At 50.1% G+C, this 10201-nt stretch overlaps 1 long non-coding RNA gene across 1 annotated transcript in view; it reads left to right on the top strand.

The window, feature by feature from the left end:
- The window catches only part of LOC144171421 (uncharacterized), a 293332-nt gene that overhangs the window by 11083 nt on the left and 272048 nt on the right, over window positions 1–10201 (top strand). The window contains exon 2 of the long non-coding RNA XR_013322957.1: window positions 4531–4596. This is a non-coding gene — a long non-coding RNA (uncharacterized LOC144171421). The remainder of the gene's footprint in view (window positions 1–4530; window positions 4597–10201) is intronic.

Genomic DNA, 10201 nt, shown 5'->3' with positions numbered 1-10201 from the left:
GAGTCGGGAATGCGACTATATCACACGCAGGAGCAGCAGTTGCTTGCTCCTAACCGGAGAAAGTGACGCAAGCACGAAAACAGGTATTGCCATCCCGTGCAGTTTCCCTCACTGCAATGTGTGATATTACAAATCATGAATTGTAAAACGGGATTCGTTAAGCATTTCCTCTGCAACAGAACTAAGGACGATGCATGAAAATGTCAAATGAATGTAAGCGAGTGGTTTTTGTGAGCCCGTGCTTTTAAAGGACACAGCCTGTTCAATATTGGTCATCACCATCATCATCTCAAGAAGTGGGCACATAAGCGTACATTACTGTTGTACCCATGGTGCTTTGGGTGTCTATATTATAATTGATCCTTTTGGTACAAATTGGCGGGAACGACAGCATTTACCGTGCAGTCGTTGTCGTATCTAGCTGAAAGTAAAAAAAAATAAAGCTACCGGGAGAATGTCCGAAGCCTCAGCATTCGTCATACGTCAAGAACTGTCCTGCAACGCCTCGTCAATCGTCAAGAAATTCCTATAAGGCGTAATCACGAATCATTTAAAAGAACCGTCCAAATAAGGTACATGTATCCAATTCAGCACACCAGAGTGGTGTCCGAGATGAAGCCGGCGTTTAATATACGTTCTGAGAGCCGAACGAAACAATTTTCCAGTATGTCAACCTTGTGGACTCTGTTGTCACGTCGGTTGGTATCGACTGTGAATGTAGAACTTCTCCAAGCTCTCTTTCGTACGGTACAAGCAAATATGGCTGACATATATTCTAAGCCGAGCCTGCCCCTTCCACTATAATGGTCATCCAGGCACCCTTGGGCCGACTGGATCAAAGACGAAAAAATTACGTGACCACGCTGAATATTCCAAATGAAGCTTCCGCCAGAGATGCCTCGCAGTTCGATAGAGAGAGAAATCACTTTATTTTCCAAGCAAGTTGGCTAGGAACGCGTGGTGGCCACCGGCCGAAGGCTGGCGGTGACGGTGGTGGCTCGGTCAACTAGGAGTATAGTTGCACCCCCGGTTGCGAGCTGCCCAGCGCGTCCTCCCACTGCTCGACGCTGGAGATGGGAAGAGTGGGTTAAGAGGACAGGCCCACATGGCGTGGGTTAGTGTGTCCACGGAGTCACAGAGGGGACAGTTGGGTGAAAGAAACTCAGAGGGATAGATCTTGTGGAGGAGGGAATGACTGGCGAGGGCATTGGTCTGAAGGAGTCGCCATAGGCGCTCGTGAGCGTTGGTGAGGGATGTGTGGGCAGGGGGATAGCGGAGGTGGGAGAGGCGGTAATGCTCCGTGAGTTCTTGGTACAAGAGCAGTCAATCGCAGGCCGACCGAGCACCGTAGGGATCAGGAGCGATCCCAGCACGGCTGGTGAGTTTTCGTGCAGCTTTGTGGGCCGCCTCGTTGCCTCACAACGCAGTGTGGGCCGGGGTCCAGACGATGCCGACTGGTTGGTTAGGGGGATTTTGAGGAGAATTTCGAGTGCAGTAGCCGAAATGCTACCGCGAATGAAGTTTTGAACGGCCCTCTTCGAATTATAATGTGTGGTTGCGGCCTGGTGATAACAGCCAGGGCTATTGCCGCCTCCTCCGCCGTTGCGGGGTAAGATGTCCGTATGGTGAGGGAGGGGACAATGCTGGTCTCAGCGATCAGACGTCACGTATAGAATCGTCGACTATATATCTACCTGATAGCTTGCATCAAGCTTCGGTTGCTTTTAAAGCGAAGCTTTCTACCTCTACCTGCCAACGGTTCTTTCGTGGCGTGCGGGACAAGAAACTTCCAACGCGGCTTGGGGATGGTGAGGGCGCTTTTCACTCACGCAGCACAGTGTAGATGGCGCGGGGATCGGGCGCTATTACCCAGCGTTCCCCGCACGCAGGTGACTGCTCGCACCGGCGGGCTGGTCAGCGGGACGGCTTTGTCGTCTGCTTTAGCGACGGTTGTTTGGGCTTGTTTTCGTGCAGCTTCGCGTCCATTGCGCGGTGCCTTCGCACGGCTTGATTAACTTGTTCGACAGCACCTCCAGGGTAGCCCGCACCCGACGGAATTAAGTGGTCGTACGGCAAACATACGCTAAGGATCGGTTTGCAGGGCGGGAAAACAAAATGTAGAGACAACAAACAGTCTTCTGGCCGCTAGAGAAACGCTAGCTTTTGCACACTGCTTGCCACAAATGGGACTCCGTAATCTAAATCGGTGAATACCAATTCGGTTATGTTTTAAGAGATATTACAAAGTGCGAAAGGAGCATCTGCATCTGATAATTACCGATTATGAAAGTTCCCTCAGCTTTATCGCAATTCTCAAACCTACTAAACTAACTAGTTTAAATCGGTACAAATGAGTCACTAAGCCCACATGCCAAATCGTTTCGGTGTCTGCGCTTGTGTCGCGCGGTAGTTTAGCTTCGACCTAGCACATCAGGATGGCTTGTTCTCGCTGCCTCACCATTCGAAAGACGCTCCTCTCCGTTTTCTTTCTTCCAACGCTTTAGCCCGGCCGTGCCCGACGCTGCTGAGTTCGGGATGCCGCCCCCGCGAATTCCTGGTAACGGCTGCCAGAATCTTACGTTTCGCTCTTTCTAGAGCCACGTGTGTGAATTCAAGGAACGTCGCTTGGGCAATTGTTGTGGGTGTCGTTTAAAGCTTTGCTTTCCAACCAGCTTCACAGCGTGGATTGGAGCCAATTTTTTCAAGCCGACAGAAAATCAACACGTAATTTTGTCGTCGAACTACAGAGGCGTGCCGATGCCTGCAATTTTCCAGCCGATAAGGACGCCGCTGTGTTGGATCAATTAGTTTTAGGAGTGCCTTTAGATCGCATACGGAAGCGTCTCACGGGGAGGGCACCACGTTGACCTTCACGCAGCATTGACACTAGCAGTTTACATGGAATAGGCCCAAGGTCTGGCCGAAGAGTATCGACTCGCACCACTGCAGTTCACTATATGAAGCAACAACGTTTAACATAGCAGTTTACTATATGAAGCAACAACGTTTAACATAGTCAATTCGTTAAGAACACTGCGAAGCATGTCGATAACCGTCGAGGCAGCCATTTTACCGCAAACAACTTATCCCAGACCGGGAAGACGCAGTCAGCCGCTAAGCAAGTTGATCCGAAGTGAGCAGCGAATAATGGTTGCCCCCTGGGAATAAAAAAAAAAATCTTCCACGGGTAGGGCAATGTAGTTCGCTATAATTAAGTAGCAATGTACGTATATCAATATTACTTGGCCAAGATATTTCTTCCCACCTTACGTAAGAACTCTGCGTGCCATTTGACGACGTTGTAAAACAGTTTCATATGTTGAAAAAAAAAGAGAAAAGGGCATTTCAGGGCCCATTTGACGATATGGAAACAAGGGTAAATAATTGACCTTTTTCGGAATCTAGTAGCCAGCAGGATTTTTATGATGATACAAATTATAGGTTTTGTAGTCTTAACGCTCGTCTGCCACATTTGATTATTTCGAACTATGGTGATGACGACGACGATTATTGTTATACGCTAATGATAAAAAGGTTTATAAACAAATAAATAAATAAATAACAAGGGATGGTATAATGGGGATGAAAGGAAGTGGGGCGGTAGGGAACAGAGAAATATGGTGAATGCCGCGAATGAAGTCGTTCATCCGGGCATGCACAATGCTTACATAAAACCTTCTTTGATGCTTCGCGCTGTTCTTGTTCGTAATGTATTAAATAAAGTATTAACATGCATTATTGTTCTCCGTAGTGCCAAGTCTACCAGCAACTGAATGGACCACGTAGGTGATATCGTAGGATATCGACTTCAAATGGATACAACAGGCTGAATAACTTGTTCTTTTAATTGTAATATCACACCTTTCACCGTATTTCGGCTTTTGCTCGACAACAAGCGATACTTTGTTTAGAAATACATAAATTAAACAGGCATTTGCCGTAAGCGTTTCCTTTCTTTTGTATTTTTTTCTTTTCTTTTTGACGTAACGGGGCCCGACACAAGCCACGCTGAGCGGGCGCCGAACAAGCCGACCGAGCTCTTCCGGGGCTGCCACCCAAGAAGGGCAGAAAAAAAACTCGCAATAAGCCGGCAGGGTTGTTAGTAAAGCTCAGTCACGTGGTTGATAGCGCCAACAATTTCTGACTTTTGCGTCTGGCTGTCGTGCAGATTGAAAAAGGTACGATTGCCCTCGCTTCCACCGGCGTAATCTATTTACTATGTTACCAAGGCAGAACATTAGACCGAAATCAAAGCTGGAACAAAGCTTACCGCCCCAGGTAGTGAGCCAGCCTTCTTATGTTCGAGCTTGTGTCGTCATAAAATACATGTGCTTAGCAGGGTTCACCACATACATTTGTTCACGTGCACATGTCTTTAACCTTGTGGTTTTCGTTACAAAAGCGCCTAGAAGCTACTTACCATTCGCGCTTCACTGTTCATAATTTTTGGCGACAGAAATCGTAGTGTCGAAAAACGCATGGGGGGCAGCAATACCCCTTTCACGCTCTTCCCGTTTCCCGTGTTCACAGGCGGAGGGGGGGAGGAAAGCGAACGTAAAGGCCGGGAGGTCATCCAGTTGTACAGCCCGGCACTGGGTGAGTGGTGTTCCAAGGATAAAAGACAGGGCATGCGGAAAGGAAAAGGTAGGAGGGGGAACGCGAGCGCTCTCTAGTCCCGTTTTAAGCACTATAGTCGCTCCTGTAAATTCGCATCGTTAAGGATACGCAGGCAGGCTTTTGTCGTCTTTTTTAAAGTCGATGGTAGGAACGGATGTTCTAAGATAGCCTCTACTGTGAACGGTCGATTGTCCCATCGGCTGACACCATTCGTTTTAAGATTGGTAAAAGCCCTGGTTTTTCGGTGCAATGAAAAGCGATAATTGAAGGTGTTGATACTCCTCACACCGCGTCTAAACCGACCTAAAATATATCAAATCACGCACTAATATTCCCGTAAAGAATGCGCAGAATTGATCTAAGAAAAAAATTTACAGTAAAAATAATCATGGGTCTTAAAAAAGTGTTGGATCTCGAACTTGGGGCGTTCGTTCCAGAACCCGAGATTCTACCCCTGGGCTACTGAGGAACTACAGCGGAGCTTTCTCAACATCTGCATAAAAGAAGTGCAGTGTTCCCAGCGAAGCATATATGTGGCGCCAGGTGCGCACAGGAAATGCCGGGCTTGTACCCACAAGGGAGCGGAATATCGTCACCATCGGCAGTGCTGTGGCCGCACAGGGTGCATCTGTATGCACAGAACTGTAAGCTGCCGATACGGGCGAACTTTTTTTCACCCTTACGTGTCTCTATAGAAACAAAAAACCCATCACTGCGGGTCTCTTATCGAATGCAACTGCTCGTCATACACCGCTCTCTTCATTGTCGCTAACAGCGGCTACTGTTCCTAGCATGGTCACTGACCCAGGCGCTTTCGGTAGTTCCGAAATGTCGTGTGGGGTGGAGGGGCAACGGTGAAGTGAAGCTCGGTAGCAAATGATGCGCTTCGAATGCTCCTGCTTGCAGTGCCGCCCAGCGGCGCTCCTGGCGTTGCCCAGCAGCGTGTTTTCTTTGTCCCGTGGCATTATTCCACTATGACCTTTATTGAGATGGTGCACACTCCGACAGAACGACGTTGCCTAGCAGCGATCTTTCTTGGTCGGGCGGCATTATTTCGCTCTGTGACCTCGCCTGGCAGGCTTCACGCACGAAAGACGCGATTTCACCAGGTTCCAGCATACAAACAATATATTTAGTTCGAAGATGCTGCAACTGTACTTCTTTCGTGTCGTACGTGTAGGTGACGGCACTGTTTGGGCGAGCCCAGGAAGCAGGCATTTCTTGGTTGCCCGCCGCCCCGATTCCTATATTCCCCTTTAGACGACGGCGCCTCCATCCCGGCCAGTTCGCGGTTTTGTCGCTACTACTATTACATTCAGCACGCAGTTTTCAACTGTCATCGCGTCGCTTGGCGGCTAATTTAACACGTCAGTGCTGAACTTACCTGCCCGTGTGGAATGCGTAATTTTGCACTCATCGATATAGTTAAGTCACTGATCACTTCGGAAAAAAATATACAGTGCCCATATCTTAGACAGACATTATATAAAGACAAAAAAAAATGTTGAGTGTAGCGACGCTAAACGAAGATGTCTCCCGTAAGCGTACCTTTTTCTTTCTGCATTGATAAAATGTTTTTACTCTGCTTCCTGGAGCCAGAGTTCAAAGGAAACGTCTGGTTTAAAAACACCACGTTGCCCAAGTGTTGCCGCGGATAGTGAGGTTAAATCGTGCCACTCTTACGTCGTATCTCTTAGCCGTACATGGATCTGAGAATGTTAATCCCATGCTATGATAAACCATGCAGCACATGCACCAGTGGTGTCCCTCGGCGACACTTGGCAACGCTAACCTGTCACTGGCAGAAATGGCGGAAAAAGCGCTGAGAAACGATGCGAAGGAGCACCAGTAGGGGTGAGAAAAATGAGGCGAGATTCCGCACTCGACCCCAGAACATTGGGATGTGCAGGCTCATTGACGCTATACGGAGGACACGCATCTAGCGAATGCGCCACAATTGACGTCGAGAGGTTTCGCGCTTAACTGGTGGGTGGCAGGTAGCATTTATCATGCCTAATGACCACGCATGGAATAAATATCTGATTCGGTAGCCTCACTCGCTCCAGTGCCTCCTCGGCCGTCTGCGTAATTGATCGCACCCGCCTTCCCGACTGCACGGTCAATCGACGCACACGAGAGGAATCACGCGACCATATTCCTCGAGCCCCCCGGACGGAGCGGGTGCACGTTTAGCATTTTACAGGCCTCCGGGCCGCGCGGGCCAGGGGAGAGCAAGATTTCGCTGGCGACAAGAAGCCAGCGGCGGTCGGGGGTCGCCAATGAGAGTCAGCGGCGGCGTCGTTACTCACCGTGGCGGCTGCAGCCATTGCCGGCGGCGTGCGGGAGCAGCTCGGCTAATGTATTCCCCCGCAGTTCCCGGGTCCGGACCCGGCGTTCCGCGCCGCAGACTCCCGGGCGTGCGCGCGAGGCCGGGGCGGACGTGTGACCCGCGCGCCATGATGAATGGGTTATTTGTATGAAAATGAGTGTTGGCACAACCTCTCCGAGGTGCATCTGTTTCGGGGCGGCCCAAGGAGAGGCACGGAAAGTTGAAGCTTAGAGAGTAAGCGGAACAGAAAGGTGGCCGATATTTGGGAGATCCGCCGGCAACAGCAGTTGGTGACGCTTTCTTCTCATATCGAGACAAGGGCGAAAGAAAAGCGCCGCCGCGCGGGGGAGATTTGTGGCGCGCCGCTTGTGTTGACCTAGCTGCTTCACCCCTGGGAGCCGAGCTCAAGACAGATTTGTTCCCGCCGCTGCGCAAACAGTGTAGCCGCGCTAATGCTGCGCCCCCGGGCCGTGTTTACACGGCGATCACGCGGACGCGCCCGCGCCCGCTCCTCTGTCCGACTCGGGAGCCGCACGGTCGATGCGACAGGCCGCGGTGTCATTCGCCGTGTTGTTTTACATGGCGCTGATAGATGACTCTTCGCTTAACCCCGCCGCCTCCCGTTCCCGAAGAGGTTTGTCGACGTTCTACGTGGCACCGATTCACGCTCGCGGAAAGATTTGCCGTGTAGCGACACGTTCACGGGCCACGTGGAACACGACGTCGCCCGTGCAGGAACTGGCCCGGACCTGCGAAGGGCACGCGGCGCAGAGCCGCCTTTCAAGGTATACGGCGTATACGATGCCCGAATATCTGACAAATAGACGAAAATATGTATGCCGAAGCAGCGTCTAGTCTTTAGGAAGTACGGTACGCAGAAAGCCGCCGTGACGGTTAGAGACGGAGTCGTTTTGCCCGTGGGCTAGAAGTCATCGGTGCGATTCCAGACTGCAACGACCGAGTTTGTGATGAGATATAATGCAAGTACTCACCTATGCATAAAGTTTAGGGCACGTAAAGAACTCCAGATCACTTAAATTATTCCGGAGAGCACGCGTTGGAGAGGCTGTGTAATAATTTTAGCCACCTAGACTTCTTCACAGCGCGTATGCTTCACAAATGAAATTGGGCCCTGCGATTTTTGTGAATAACGCTCCGGCCTAAATGAGCGGCATTCGCGTGAAGATTTCGTAAAATAAATAAAGGCGGCTATATGCTATTGTAGGCATTATTCTAGGAACTAGAAACCATGGGACGCTTTTTTAGCATTGACGAGGATACCCTGTCATAAGAAGAAGTATTCAGAAGAAAAAGGACTTCACGTTTGTTTCTATTTAAAACCAGATTTGCGGCGCCCCTATGGCCTCGCCTTTCACCCTGCCTATTATGCTCCAGTCTGTCCGAGTTTCCCTCGACGTTGGCACTCTCTCCGGGGGAAAATCCTCGGCAGTACCGACTCCAGCGTGAGGGTTCGCCAACCACCCACCAAGTTGGTCTCTGTCCGTAGCGCGGTCTAGGCTACCCGGATTCCGCTAATCCTCTGTGTTTGAAATTTTGCGTAACGACCAGTTCGAAATTTTGTGGCACGCCACCACAGCTTTCGAAGCAGGAAGGAACTTTTGCCGTTCGTTGCTGTTTGTTTTTCGGCGGCAAAAATGGAATTCTGTTATTTTTTATCATTTCTTTTTAGCTACCCGAGAGAACTTTGTGTACTTCGAACGCCTTAAAAATGGAGAGGGTCAGAGAGAGAGAGAGAGTAAAGTGCAAAGTACCGTACTGCTAGACGGGGGCCAATTTACGTGACGGGTGTTTCCCGTAGGACTTGGAATTACCTCTCGTTATATTTCTGGTGCAATCTTCTGGCGCAGTTACTTTATTTCTCCCCGCAGTACTCAAGACCGAGGACAATATGAAGGCGTGGCAGGGCTTAACTGCGGCTTCCTGATGTGACAGCTCCCCGTCTTTTAGTTTCCAGCCATCCAGGGCTTAGCGTTGCAAAGCCCCGAGAATTTTTCTTTTATAGAGCAGTCCACATGCAACGGGGATGCCATATGCTTGGAACACGCGGCGGGGAAAAGAACGGCAAATGTTGCAGCGACGTGACAGCAGCCTGCGAGCGGTCGGAACCGCCGACCAACCACTTCTCCAATGTCGCCTTCTTGCTGCAGTTATGCACTGGCGCGGCTGCTTGAATGTGTCGTTGGGACTGAAGAAAAGCTGAAAGTCGTTCCTCTACTGCCGCTCACACATGTCACGCATTTGCAGCGTCTCGGTGTTGCTGCCATTTAATTAGGCGACGCGATTGAACATCCGCTCATCGATAGCGGGAAAATTCGGAGTGGGCGCATTGAGCAGTACTGACGTGTCTCAATTGAGCGCATGCTGTGGTGATGCTGGACTTTTAATTAGCGATAATTTGAACACGAGCGCACTTTGTGAAGCAATTAAAGCCATGAGTATTCTTAAAAGACCCCGCCGAACTTCTTAAACTTTTTTTTTCGAAATCTTAAATGCTTGCAGAACGTAGTCAACCAACGCATACAGTACTTAGATTAGCGAGACGCGAAGTACCTAAGACAAACATTACTGCCCTATGATCACCAGACAACTTAGAAACTTGCTCAAAAGAGTTTTCTTTCTCTCGCGGTATTCGTGTTCTTCGGCAACTGGAATTTCGTCATTACCGTGGTTTAACGGATACTGGCCGGCTTTTCTTCACTTGCAGCAAAAACGCACTCGATAGCAACTTCAAAAAGAAAGCCACAAAAGCAACGCAGAAACTGAAGGCATATCTGCTGCGACGAGCAAATCACGCAGTGCCGCTCCGTGCTAGCGATAACTAACTTTCGCAGTGCTTCCAGACGCAAAGGAAAGATTGAAAGCAGATTTGATTGATTGATTGCAGCGTTTAACGCGCCGGCGCAACGCAGGCGATGAGGCGCGCTGTAGTGGAGGTCTCCGGATTAATTTTGACCACCCGGGGATCTTCAACGTTCGCCGAAATGTCGTACGCACGGGCGATTTTGCTTTCCGCCTCCAACAGAAAAGCGGCCGCCGCGGCCTGGAATCGAAACCGTGACCTCGGGCTCAGCAGCAAGAAAGATTGAACGCTTTTATCGGAAAGTGTTGCGGAGTCCCTTCAATGGACATGTCCCCATACGCGCTAATGTACGCAAACAGCTTTATTAGCGCCAGACTGATCAAGCTTCGTTCTGTGCGTGCGTGTGCGTGCGTGCGTGCGTGCGTGCGTCAGCG

This window comes from Haemaphysalis longicornis, unplaced genomic scaffold (genome assembly GCF_048455015.1).
Source record: "Haemaphysalis longicornis isolate Haplotype H1 unplaced genomic scaffold, Haemaphysalis longicornis Haplotype H1 scaffold_1, whole genome shotgun sequence".
NCBI classification, from domain to species: Eukaryota; Metazoa; Arthropoda; class Arachnida; order Ixodida; family Ixodidae; genus Haemaphysalis; species Haemaphysalis longicornis.
This window is presented reverse-complemented; position numbering and strand designations above follow the sequence as displayed.